Genomic DNA, 13,501 nt, shown 5'->3' with positions numbered 1-13,501 from the left:
GCGTTTGGACAATGCTAACAGGCACATGGTGTGATTCTTGGGGTATCCTGCAAAAGGCCAGGAGCTGGACTTGATAATCCTGATAAGTCCCTTCCAACTTAGCATATTCTATGATTCTATGATTTGCCTTCTGATTTGATTGCTTCCTATTAAAACAGAGTTTGTTTTCCTTGAGCAAGATGCCACACATACTTACAGTTTCTGAAATGATGCACATCAGACTGAGCCTAGCAGGAAAGTACAAACTTATATGTACTGGCTTAAATGTTGTTAGAGCACTGAGCAGATGTTTGACATTATAGGCAAATAAAAATTGAGACAGGACTCCCTAAATTATACTAGACAGAGACACAACAGGGGGCCCCGCATCTGCCTGCCAGGGCCGGCTAATGCCACTCAGCATGCCCTGAGTTACCTCAGCTGGACTGCAGCTGCAGCTACAGAGAGGTTCAGGTGTTTGAGGGTTGCTCAGGTGTTTGAGCTAGCCAGTGTTGCTGCAGCTGGCACTAGAGCATACTGAGGCAGTTGAGCTCAGCACAGAGTTTACCTAGAAGCAACTCAAAATACATATTCCCTAGACATACACAGAAAAGGCAAAAACTTTTTCTTGTGAAAGACCTCATTTTCTCAACAGCTGCAATACATTTAGCAATCCATATGCAGTTCCTCTGTCTTCCTATTACATACATATTCAGGGAAATATTTTTTTCTGGCAAGTCAATGCTAAACAAAATATGGCCTGGATTTTTCAGTATAGGGAAGCAGCGCATACAGGAAATCAAGCTGAGCAGTCATAGATCACTCAGACAGCAGTTCAAGATGTCCATGATTTCAGACCCAAGCTGTGTAAAGAGGTTTAGTGTTGCTAGCAAAATCATTTGCAACATGGACCTTTGCCAAAGTTGATGTTATTTAATCCAGAATCTTGGAGGTGAATTATGAATTAGTCATTATTAAACTTCAGCTCGTACTCTGGAATATGTGTTGGAAAGAAGAAGGAAAGAGAGTATAAGTGGTGCTATAAGGGATGAGAGGTAGGATAGAAGTGCTGCCATTCTGATGCACTTTTGGAGTGCAATGGGCTTAATGTTGGCATATATGTAATGCTAATGACTCTTTACGATGAAGATTTAGGACAAGGGTCTTTTCCATTCAATTAACTACTGAGTCTTAATTTCTTCGCAGTCATGAATCAGTGCTCTTGGAAATGTCCTAGCACTCCTGTGAGATCCTAATTTGCTTCCCTGATGATAAGACATAAATCACCTCATATTGTCTTACACAGGATTAAAGTGGGGTAATTTCTTTTAAAAAACAAACAAAACAACCAAACAAAAAACCTCCAAGCCCCAAGCTGTATCAGGTGAAATGTTCTCATGCTTTGGCTTGTCTCTGTTTCTCATAGTTGCTAGGCACTGCTGTACTTAGAGACCAGATTTAACAAAACGTCTGCTTCCCACTTAGAAGCAGGCATCCATCACAACATCAGCAGTGTTCTTTCCATCAGGTTATACAAGAGGATATGGAAATCTGTGTTAGCAATCAGCAGATGGAGACATTGTGTATTGATAGTAGACTTTCAGTTCCTCGGGTTCGAGGCTGTGCTGCATCTCTGGATAAGCCACAAAACGCAGTTTGTATGAGCAAACTTTATTTCCCTCTCTCAAAAAAGTGATTTATTTCTAGCCAGGTCTTAACCAGTGCAATGCTATAATCTTTTCTACTTACTTTCTAGAAACATCTTTCTTTGTATGGAAAGCAAAAGAGGCCTCACTAAGAAAAATTCAGTTGCTGATAAGATAGGCATAACTACTTACCCTAGCACTCCCATTGAAATGTTCTGTCCATTAATTACAATTGTAAGATAAAGTAAGAGCCATTTATCTGCTTTTGGCACAATTGCCTCTTAGGCTGCATTGGACCATCCTGTGCCACTGAGTTACACAAATTAACTGTGCTACAGTACTGCTCCTCTTGTTTGTTCTGCACTAGTTTCATTTTATATCTCATTATTTCTTATGAGGAGAAGTATTTACCAATTGATCTTCCTCTCTTGACTATGCAGGTTTCTACTATAGGTCCCAAAGTCACCTCTTTTTTCAGGATTGTAACCCATGCTCTGTTCCTACATAGAAGTCCTTCCCTGATTTCTACCATCCTTGTCTCCTTTACAGCTTTTCCAGGTCTGCTCAAGTTCTTAAATAATTTTCAGTAAATCCTAAACTGAGTAACACTAGAGTATTCTGGTTTTTCTATGTAAAAACAGGAAAAACTCAACCAGGAAGCTTCTAAAATTCCTTTTCATTCAGTAGGGAAAAAAAAAAAGGAAAAAGAAAACTCAAAAATAGTTAACCTTTCACTTTTTAATCTAACTATTTAATGGAAAACACATGACCAAAACCACTTGGAGCAAGAAATAGGCACCAGCAGCTTCTCTTAAATAATTGTCTCAGCAAGTGGACTTTAGTAATAATTTTTTTTTCTTCTGCTCCTTCTCTTTGGTGCTGTGAATGCAAACTTTCTTTTGTAAATAGCACTGCTGGGGCAACACTGGCAGAGAGCTCTCTACAGCCCACTGACTGGGGTTTACTGTCACAAGATGAGTGAGAACTATGTGGATCCTTTCAGATAGAATAGTAGTTGTTTGCCACATCCTGAAAGCGTGATGAATTCTCAACTTTTTTTTCCAGTTTTTGTAACCCTCCTTCCTGCAGCTGTGTTTTCAGAGCGATGTCCATCACTTCCTGATTCTCTTCTTTAAAACACAGAATGGGCACCTGAGACAGGGAAGGGCTTGGGAGCTACTGCTCATGGCTGCTCATCCCTGTGGCTAAGAATTAAGCACCTCAAGAGAGGTGGGATTTGAGAAATGGTTCTAGTCTCAGTGGTTTTTTTTCATGTTGATTAGCTTGGGCAGCTATTGGGAAGTCTAGCTGGAGATGTCTACTTTGTATGCACTGTATAAGCAGATAATGTGCCTTGTTCAACATATGGACCCAAGCTTAGGAAACAGGCACCTAAATCTTACATAATACAATACTGACCATCAAAAAATCTAAGTCCTTTTGTGGGTCAAATCCTTAGGAATTGAAACAATTTTAAAAATCTGGTCCTCAGAATCCAATCATAAGAACAGCAACAAGCTAGTGTTTTCCCCCCCCATTATCAGTTCAGTGATTTATTGTATTATGTCCCTAGGCTGTTGACTCAGGAAATTGCAGGAGGTGATGCCTAAAGGACCTCTCAGGATAAGAAAAGAAACTGGAATTGATTAGTATGTGTGTTCCATTTCTTATTTGGTGTCTCCTTGGACCTAACCACTTTATTTCCTGTTCTTCTCAGGAACTATGTATTAGAAAAAGATTTTCAGAGCTGTTTTTAGTAATTAGGTTCTTAAAGCAAGCAAGAATTAGCTATGGCTTCTAAAGACAGATAGGTAGAATACATTATATTTAATTTAGAATTCTAACTAAAACATTGTCCTGCCAAGCACAGAATTCTGCAGGATAATCTAACTTTGCCTATCATAGCTGTCCAGGTTCTTTCTGCAACCTAAAGAAAAGGGAGGCACCTCTGAAGCCCAGCAAGACCCAGGCAGTTCTCTAAGTTAAATACAGATTAATTGGACACAGAATTTAAAAGCCTAATGTCTAAGCTCCTATTATAATCACTGCAGAATAGGTCAATACAGTCAATGGAGTCTAAAAGCCAATTCAGCTTCTAGTAAAAGAGGGATCCAGTTAATACAAGATGTCCTACAGTTTGTGAGATGTTTACATGGGGACTGCACATAGAAAAGACAACTGAAGAGACCTACACCTTTCTGGTTCCAGCAGGGCCCCACACCACATCTAAAATGTACTAGCCATTTGGGTTTGGACATGGGAATCCAGTTCCAAGGGAAGATTTTTCTGAGATGCTCTGGGATATCCTGCTTGCAGCTATCACTCCGGAGAGGCATGGGGTTATGGGTCCTATGGCAGATTTGTCTTATATCAGATTTGCCAGCTTCATATCAATGTCAGAGCTACCCTCACTATCACACATTGCCACTACTTGCTCAGAATCTACCTTGTCTGCTCCTCTTTTGAACATTTATGTCAGTTCAAGTAGAAAATTCATCTTCTCCATAATTTTTTTCTGACACCTGTATGTGTATTATCCAGATTCTCATCCTCTTGAGAGGTAAAGAACCCACAACCCAAGACAACCTAAGTTGCCAAGTATCAGCAGATTTTGAAAAAGCACTTTCTGGAGGATTATATATGGGTTAGATAGGCATGATGACTCATGGAGCCAGGAAAATGCCTTGAGTTGATGTTAGATTTCAGCCACAAATGGTCTGATGTAGAATATGAATGCTTGCTGTACTCACCTGGCACTGCAGTCTTGATTTCTCCCTCTGTGAGGATCTCCTAGCCATTGGGCAGTAGTCAAGCTACATTTTTTTTTTTTTATTCTAACACCTAATGATCATATTTCTGTTTACACAAAGGCTAGACTTGAGAACATGACTAGTGTGTCTACTCAGGATGCTGTGTGATCCCTTCCTAAAACTTAAAAGGTGATAGTTCAAATCTTTCTAAAGTGGGTAGGATAGGGAAGCTTTCCAGCTTCTTCATGTTGTCTTCCTATCAGCAGATAATGATGCAAAGAAGGAAAGACAGTCCGACCCTCAAAGCAGATAAAGTCAGTAATAATTAGGGGGTAGACTCAGGCCATGATGAGAAGAAATTACACGATGTAATTGACACCAAAGGAAGATCATTCTTCTTCCAGCAATTAATGTTTGCATAGCAAGAGGTTCCCTTTTTTAATAAGGAAACCTATTTGAGGATGACAGCCTTCAAAGTATCCATTAAAACTTCAGATCTTAAGGATTCAGTGTAAAAAGTCTCCAAAAGGTAGAAAGAAAACATCCTTTTTTCATCTTGTTTGGAAATGAGTTCCCAAGAGAGGGACCAGTTTTTGCATCTAAATAGGAGGTTGAAACCTGGAATGAAGACCTCTTCTTCTATTTTCAGTAGACTTAAAATCACAAAGCACTGGAGAACTTTGGAAACTCCAGTGATCTGAAGACACCACAGAGTTCACTATGAATCAATAGCACATTTTATGTTGGTTATTCACTGGTAAGTACTTGATTACAAAACCATTTTGAAAGTTCAAGTCCAGAACATTTACTTTCAACCTTGGCCAGTTATGTGTCATTGTATTAGCGAGCAAAGACATAAACAGACAACTTTATGGTAGTCCCTAGAGGATTTTTTTCTCAAGATATGTTGTCTGATTTGGAATAATATGGAATAAAAGGTATCAACTAAAGGTTACTAATTCAAAACGAATAAACAAACAAACAAAAACGCCCAGGATACTGTTGTACATCTCTGCGGCACGCTGCTGTTGGCCCACCCCTCCTGTCTCTCTGCATGGCACTCCTGCTCGGACATACCAAATGGTTGCCCCAGTTTGATGTCATCTACCAACCTGATAAGAATGCACTACTTAGCATTTTTGACAAAGATGTTAAATTGGACAGGTCCCAGAAGACATCCTGCAGCACTGTGTTTCTAATCTGCCTCTAACCATTTTTTTACCCACCTTGCTGTTTATCCATCCACTGCCATCCTCTTGGCATCTTAACTTGGTTACAGTCCTTCTAATAAGACCAAAACTACCAGTTCCTGCAGCTGACACATCTTCCAGATGTTTCAGTTCTACAAGGATGGACCTCTTGAGCTAATATTTGGAATTTAACAGGCTGCAGCTCACACACTGGTTGAAGACCTCTTCCATGGAACAGGAAAAAACATTAAGCAAGTGAGATTATTGAGGAAACCTGTCTGATTGCAAGTATGTATTTCAGGTAATTAAATAGCTGTTGCAATACCAGCTGCTGTATCAGGAAATGCTTGTCAGTTGGCATCCACATTTGACTTTATCCCACAGACCAAACAAACTAGAACATGTTTATCTTTCTTTAATGACTATGTTTTGACTACTTGTGACCTGTACTATGACTTGGATATTGATTTTAGTCTTTAATAGGGTAAGTATTGATACAGTTATAACTTCTATCAAATTTCCAGATTGCCTTTCTACCCAAGCTAGATGACTGGTTTTAGTATTCATTGCAATGTTGACTAAGAAAGATATATTTGTTATAATTTTTGAAAGTGAATAATTAATGTATTCTCCATTCTTCCAAAATATCTCTTTTAAAAAATTCTAACCACTTATTAAAAGTTAATTATTAAGAAATGGTGTGAATAATATTTCAGGATGGTAATATATTTATTTTCAAATATAGATGATGAGTATTTTGGAATCTTATTTTTACACAATAACTGTGTTATATCATGCTGTTTTCAGCCAAAACTGACCATTTGATTACCTAAATGGAGGTAATGACACATTAATGCATTTTACTTGTTTCCTTGTTTCTGAGTGAGAGGACGAGCACACCTCCTCCTGTCCCCCTACTTGGATGTATCAGTGGCTTCACAGTGAGACTCCTGCCCTGAATCTGCCACAAAAACCTGCTGCCTGCTGGTAGCAAGTCGAGGACAAGCTGCAGTTAGACTGCTGTGGAAATGCCAAGGCTGGGCAGAGAAAGGTTTTGCTCAAGGTCCCCAGAGCCTGTTCTGGGACAGAGCAGGTGTGCAGTTCAGGTGATACTCTGTCCACCACTCACATCAGTCCTGTGTAGGTCTTAGGCATATGAACATGCTGGCTGCTTGACCTTTCTTTCCCTTGTCTGGCAGCAGAGGACAGCACATTGCAGGGGTTTTTTTGTATTACTGCAGGTTGTCTTGACAGAGTGTGTGAGGGAAGGCCAAGACAGAAGCAGTGTCATACAGAAGGGATGGCCCAGCAGCAACAGACCTGTCAATCACCAGGAGGTTGCTTCCTTTTTCCAGAAACTGATTCTTTCTCCCAGCTTCTGAGGAGAGCTGCTGCTCTCCCATACTGAAACTCCACCAGAAATACAGCTGAAGCCAGATGTGTGCTCAGGAGGAATCTTCTAACATGTCTTTGTTCACCAGTGCTGATGTTCTTTCACCACCAGCTGTAAATTCCTGCCCTTATTGTGGGGACAGGCATAACTCCATCTCTTTCTTCTGCAGGCCCATGTAGAAGTGAGGCAATTAGCAACACTAATTCCCTTTGATCAGAGAAGTAAAAAAATCCCAACACCAGCATATCCTACCACTGTGCACCCTCATTCTTCTGAGCCTGGGGGGAGATGACCAGATACCATTGCTGCACTCCAGCATGAAAATCGTGTTCGTGCTAGTCCGTATTCTAAAGCATGAGAGAAATAAAGGCTCTACTCCTCCATCCTTCTCTCAGGCCTAAGAATGATGAGGGGTGTACATTACCCTCTGTCTGGCACCATTTAGGGTGTGCAGCACACATCTGGGATGTGCAGAAGCAAATTGATGGTTCTACCTCTGCCATTGACCTTCCTATCATACCTTCCTGACAGCAGTACTGATTATCTAGATGCAAGAAGAATGAGGGAACAAAGTGAACTCTCTCAGCCAGTTACTGGAAAAAAGGAGTCAAATATCCCATCCTCCTTCTTGAAGAACTAAAAATGATGGAATTGCTAGGAACTTTGTTGTGGATTCTTATTTCCTGGCCTACTGCCTGAGGAAAGGTATTGAAAAGATTGAGGGGACTGTAAGAGAAAACAGAGTCTAAAATAGATTGAAAAGAGACTGGAGGACTTAAGTAAAGCTGTTTAAACTGCCTTTTTGTCTCAAGAGCTTCTCCAAAAAACGTTTAGTGACTCAGTCATCAAAGGAATTTCACAGTGATCAAAAACCAAATTATTTCAATTCACTTATTTCCTAGCTCAAGGAGTAAGTATTGCAAAGTTTACTACCATTTTAAAGGGATGTCTCATCTCAGCAGTTGCTTTTGTTGCTAGTGTCCCAGATGTCTATCTGCCCTCTCTGTGAACTGACACACAGTGGTGTGCTAGTTAGTTTTACTTCTACATCAAGCTCATAAAATCAACCCACGGTTCTCTTCAGGATGTGAATGTTTGTGAAACACCAGTCACCAGCCTTGACTGACAACTCCTCCTGCAAGCAGCAGCACCTGTCTGTAAAGCCAGGAGGCTTTTTAGGTTCACTCTATACAAACACAACGTCAGAGTTAACATCATGAAAACTGAATTAACCTGGATGAGAAAACGACAAGACAGTGAGGTTTTTTGCCAGGGAATGCTTCAGCTTTATTGCAGCCCCATTGTCATCTACATCACCATAGATGGACACAAACAAGAAAAATATATCCCCTACTGCCTAAGGCATTCTGGACAGGCAGAAAGGCTGGTGGAGAATTTATTTTGGTGACAGCTGGAGGGGCCTAGAGGGCTGTCAGCTCTAATACAGTCAGACTGAGGATTAATTCCCACATGCAAGATGCAGGTATAGGCATCAAAATTTGGAACCCACTCAATCAGGGGAGCAGCAGCGTCTGCTCTGGTCAGCAGGAGATGTGGCGTTTGCTACAGTACTCTCTGAAATAGACAGGTTCAGGGATTGCCCTTCAGCAGACTATTCTTGAAGACATGCATAAGCTGTTGTTCACATTCCTGAGTACTGGAAAATTCTTCTCTTTTACATGAGAACAATATAGATTTACTCCCAAATAAAAAAGGAAGATCACAAATTAAATTACTTAGTAGTAAACCGTTGGAAGTGGAATTATAGAGATTGGAGAAGGAATCCCTAACTCAACTCTCCTCTCAAGGAAAGAGTCACCACTTGAACAAAATCAGACTTTTATGGACTCTTTGAAAATACGTGTTACAAGTTTATGTTGTATTTTATGTCTTATGGTATAATTCCTGTTTATTGTACCCCAGTTTTCTCCTCTATCCTCTTTGTCCTTTCATGTATTATCTCTTGTTTCTCATGTATGTAAACCCCATTTTCCTACTGGTCATTTTTTGGTGCATTGCAGCAGTTATCTGTGTATGGTTATGTTTTCCCTTTATGGTTGTAATTTACATGCTCCGCCTTAACTCTTCCTTTTGTTCTAGCACCTTCCCTACCCTACCTTATATAAAGCGGAAGCCATTTTATGTTAAGGCCTTTTAGTTGTTTGCTTTTGACCTGTTCAGTTGTGTTCGTTTACATTTCACCCATAATAAAGCCGTCTTGCCAGTCTCACCTACGAAGTCACGGACCTGCTGATTCCTAGCACGTGCCACAGTAAACTACTGACTACTGCAGGTAAATCACCTTACTTGAAGAGATAAGCAACTTAGGCCAGGTTTTGTTCTTTGTTATGCCACATAAATCTGGAATAAATCCATGGGTCTTATCTGAGTTTTCTGTTATTTATACCAGTGTAAGCAAAGCAAGAAATGTCTAGCTAGCTCTTTCCCCATGCTAGCATAAACCGAGATTTGCACATCTGATGTGTATGTAACGTGACTAAATTTCTTCTATCAATCTATATAGGTATATAGTTCTCTCACATGAGACAGGAAAACACATCTACAAATTTTTTTCTTTTTCTTCTTTTACAGGAAGACACTGGTCAGGACAGGTCATGGGCAAGAGGCAGAAGTTGAACTCTATCTGTCATTATCGATATCTCAAATACCATACGAATCTTCCCAGAAACACTGAGAATTTCAGTCTTGTTTGCAACTTTTCTACAAGTTGCCCTTTCAGAAAACATTTTAAAAAATTGTATTACCTGCACTTAGGGCTAGTCATTAGGTTTTTGTAATTACAGTGTTTCCCAGATGTGTTCTGTCACAGATACACATCTGTGTAATCTTATTGTATAAAATCAGTCTGTCTTTAAAATCCAGAAAATGGAAAAATAACACCTCCTGCCTAGCAAAGTTATTACTTTAAGTGTCAAACATTAGACTTTTCAAGACTTATGAACCTGTAATAAGTATGAATCATTTTATATGGAGAGTCTGATCCTGAATACAATTACTCATCCCTCAACTGGCTACATTTTCAAGAACTTGAAGAAAGACAGAAAAAAATCAGCTTTTTACCTGAATTTCTTCACATTTAAGACATCTTTCTTTGAACCAAACTTGCCATATGCCAGATTTGGATGATTTTAGCTGAATTTGAGGTTCTCCTTGAGAGATCAGATCACCACATGTGTCATCTGAAGAGTCTCAAAGGAAAATATAATGTTCTGCAGAAGTATCACAGAGCAGAAGTTAACCCAACAAGCCTCCAGCATACTGATACTGCAGATATGAGATATTCTGAGGAGGGGAAAGTTTCACTAGTATCCTGTTCCCTTTCTTCATACTAATCTTGGCAGACTCCTTAATTCCCTAGGGCAAATCTGACCAACTTGAAACTATGCCACCCTAACAGATTGATACAACTATGAGGACATGAGACATTGTACAATATATGTGTGAAATGTGGCAATCCCCTGATAAACCACCAAATTATTATCTGCCTGGAGCTTCCATAACTCTTACAGACAGGATAAGTGCTCAGGAATTGCAGTAAACATAAAAATTAAAAAAAAAAAAAATACAATGAAACAAAGAAAATTAGCTTCCACAATTGCTGGAGGCTTGACTCTGACTTTTACATGTGTATGTGTTTGTGAGCATATATCTGCAGAAAGCTATTAGGAAAGACACTAAAATGTGCTTTCCTAGCTCTTCCATATCTGACAGCAACTTCATTATTTCTGTGTGCAAAGCTATTCTATACCCTCATAAATGACAAACAGATGCATTTATTTTAAGTGATGTTTTCAATGACTAAGAAACACATTACTTTTCGTCTATAAAATCAAAATTCAAGTGTGTCCATACCAAGTGAGTTAGTCTTTTGAAAGAAATTGATTAGGGCATGACCAATAGAAGAAAAAAATAAATGCATCTTTGTAAGGGAACAATTTTGCTCCACAAGTAACTCCAGAAAGCCACACTCTGGTACACTGTCATTGGGGTTCTTCATTTGGCTCTTCACCAAACCAAGTTATAAAACACCAGCATCAAGCATCCCGCAAACAGCTATTTCTAGACTACTGCAAGCAAAACTGTGAACACCAGAAGAGATTTTTTTCAATAAAAGTAGATCCAGGTAAAATTGAAGACTTCGAGATATCTGAATCATATAATAAAAAGCAATTTACCATTCTGCCTGGAGAGAGAGGTTTTCAATCAGTGTGTCCTTCCTGCAATGACTTATGAATCAGAAGCATAGAGGTTCTTAAAAAAAACCATACAACTAAGTGAAAATGAATATAATAAGGTGTAGCCTGAGAATAGCACATACAGACAAGAAAATAAGTGAGTGGTTCTGCCAGGGAGACTCAATGGAAAATAAAAAGAGAATAGTCCTGGGCCAGGCACACTGCAAGATAACATGATAAAAGTTATAGCAGATGAGGTACACGACAGAGCAAGATGTAGACACGATAATAATAGAGAGTTGAGGCAGAAGAAGTACAGGGGTAGTCAGTCACAGATACAACTGAAAAGGACTTGGACACTGCATAACTGACAACACATGCTTGGTTCCATTGGTTCTTGCAACTCATACCTGAAATGTCCAAGACATGTATTTCTTAAAATTACTAAAATTGGGAAAGAGTTGACCTAATGCTTGAGGGATCCACAACCTGAAACTCAAAATTTCAAGGTAGAGAGGAACTTATCTGCTCACTCCTGGTAACTGAGTACACTCTTTAGTGTCAGGTAGTCGTGCTGTTTTCAGTATCCACCCTTTGTCTCAGGTGATGCTCAGGCACAAGCCACCTGCAATAATGGTGGCCTGTCACCCACAGCCGAATAAAGTAACTCACGTTCTGCTGGGTTGATCCAGAAATTACTTGCTGCTGTAAGGCAACTGAAAGCCAAAGGCAGAGCAAACAAAGCTTAAAGGGAGATCTTGCAAATATATGTAAAGACACTTCCTTCAGCCTTTCAAACCAAAAGCAGTCCTGCTTGCTGATGGCTGCCTCAACCTACCTCCCAAACTCAGACCAATAGGAATATATTGTCATGAGGTAATTGAAATATTGGCCCTGCTAAAAACATTTCAGAAGTCTGCAGCAGTCATGGGGCAGAAAGACATTCATAACATGAAGACAAGAAAAGTCATTAACAACCTTGAAGAACATTTCTATCTGCTTCTGGACCTCAAACCTGTGAATAATCCATGTGGAGTGGGCACAATAATCATGGGTACAGTGGGAATGATTTGCCTGACAGTTATTGTTATGCAGCATCCCCCTTGAACCAGAGAGGGACCAAAACTAGGCACTTGAAACTTAGCACACTACAGTACAATTCAATACAATATAATAATTAGTAACTTTCAGCAAAACGGCTTCCTGAGCGCCCCTAGAGCTAACACTCATGACAAATGAATTCTTGTTGAGTTATTCTGAATGACTCTGACTATCTTCTAACACCAAGGGGTTTAGAAGCCTCAGCCCGGTGATCACCTGTCTGAAAGATATTATTCAGTCTTATTCTCTCCAGGCCTCTCTCCAAGCCTGCAGTAAAAGGCACTTTTAGTAGGCTTAAAGCAAGACAATACTGCTTAACAAATCTACTGGGACTGATGTGTTTAACAGCACTCACTTTAGAAAGATGTGCTGATCTACAAATGATTTGTGATGGACGTGATTTCTAACAGCTATGAGTATTAGTGTCCTTGAATGCTTTGGGAACACAAGTCAGGGTAACAGGTTAACATTCTTGAATACAGTGTTTTAAAATAGTGACTGCACTTGCTCCTGAGCCATGCACATGAAGGAAGTAATACACACAAAATTAAGGAAAAGAAATCTCAACCTTTGGTGTAATAACTCTTTTTAGATAAAAAGGCATAATTTCAAATTAGCTTTATTTTAAACAGTTTTTCCCAGTCCCACAATAGAAAGAAGGCTGACTTCTTGAGTACAGATCCATCATGAATTGTATTCCAAATCTCTTTCTCTTGTGCTTGCTTTTCCTCTTATGAATGAAAAAAAAAAGTATAAAACTGTGTTTTGAAAACCTTTGGAATGGTAAGGTGAGAGGGGGCACAAAGGTGAAAAGCATGCCCTCCCCATGACAGCTATTAATATAACAGGTTACATTTGGAGGAGCATGGCTAGTAAGGGAAACTATATTCCATCTACTCAGCAGTGGTGAAATCCATCTGAAAGTTTCTAATGCCTAGTTTTGGTCCCCCACAGTTCAAGAGGGATGTGGAAAAACGTGGAGAGGGTCCAGTAGAGGGTCTCCAAGACAGTCAGGGGTCTAGGGAACATGATCTACCTCTATGGGAGAAAGTGACCTCCAGAAGTCCTTTCCTACCAATATTACTATCAACCTCACACAAGTACAATCCATGCTGCTTCTGAATTGTGAGAGATTCCTGAAAAAATTGTGGAGGTGTAGGACAGAGGAGATTGTTTCATTTTTTTTGTCAGATAAGCAAGAGTTTATAAAGATGAGAGTGTAATAAATGTTGGACAATCAAAAGAT

The 13,501-nt window shown here is 39.6% G+C and overlaps 1 long non-coding RNA gene across 2 annotated transcripts in view; it reads right to left on the bottom strand.

The window, feature by feature from the left end:
• Nucleotides 1-13,501, bottom strand: part of LOC135411966 (uncharacterized) — a 66,919-nt gene that overhangs the window by 19,333 nt on the left and 34,085 nt on the right. The window contains exon 3 of one of the 2 annotated variants that reach the window (XR_010429405.1): nucleotides 5,507-5,789. The exons of the other annotated variant lie outside the window; for it this stretch is intronic. This is a non-coding gene — a long non-coding RNA (uncharacterized LOC135411966). Of the gene's footprint in view, nucleotides 1-5,506; nucleotides 5,790-13,501 lie in introns of those variants that run through there. 2 annotated transcript variants of the gene reach the window in all.

This window comes from Pseudopipra pipra, chromosome 3 (genome assembly GCF_036250125.1).
Source record: "Pseudopipra pipra isolate bDixPip1 chromosome 3, bDixPip1.hap1, whole genome shotgun sequence".
In the NCBI taxonomy this organism is placed as follows: Eukaryota; Metazoa; Chordata; class Aves; order Passeriformes; family Pipridae; genus Pseudopipra; species Pseudopipra pipra.
The sequence above is the reverse complement of the archived record's forward strand: the minus strand, read 5'-3'. Positions and strand labels throughout refer to the sequence as shown.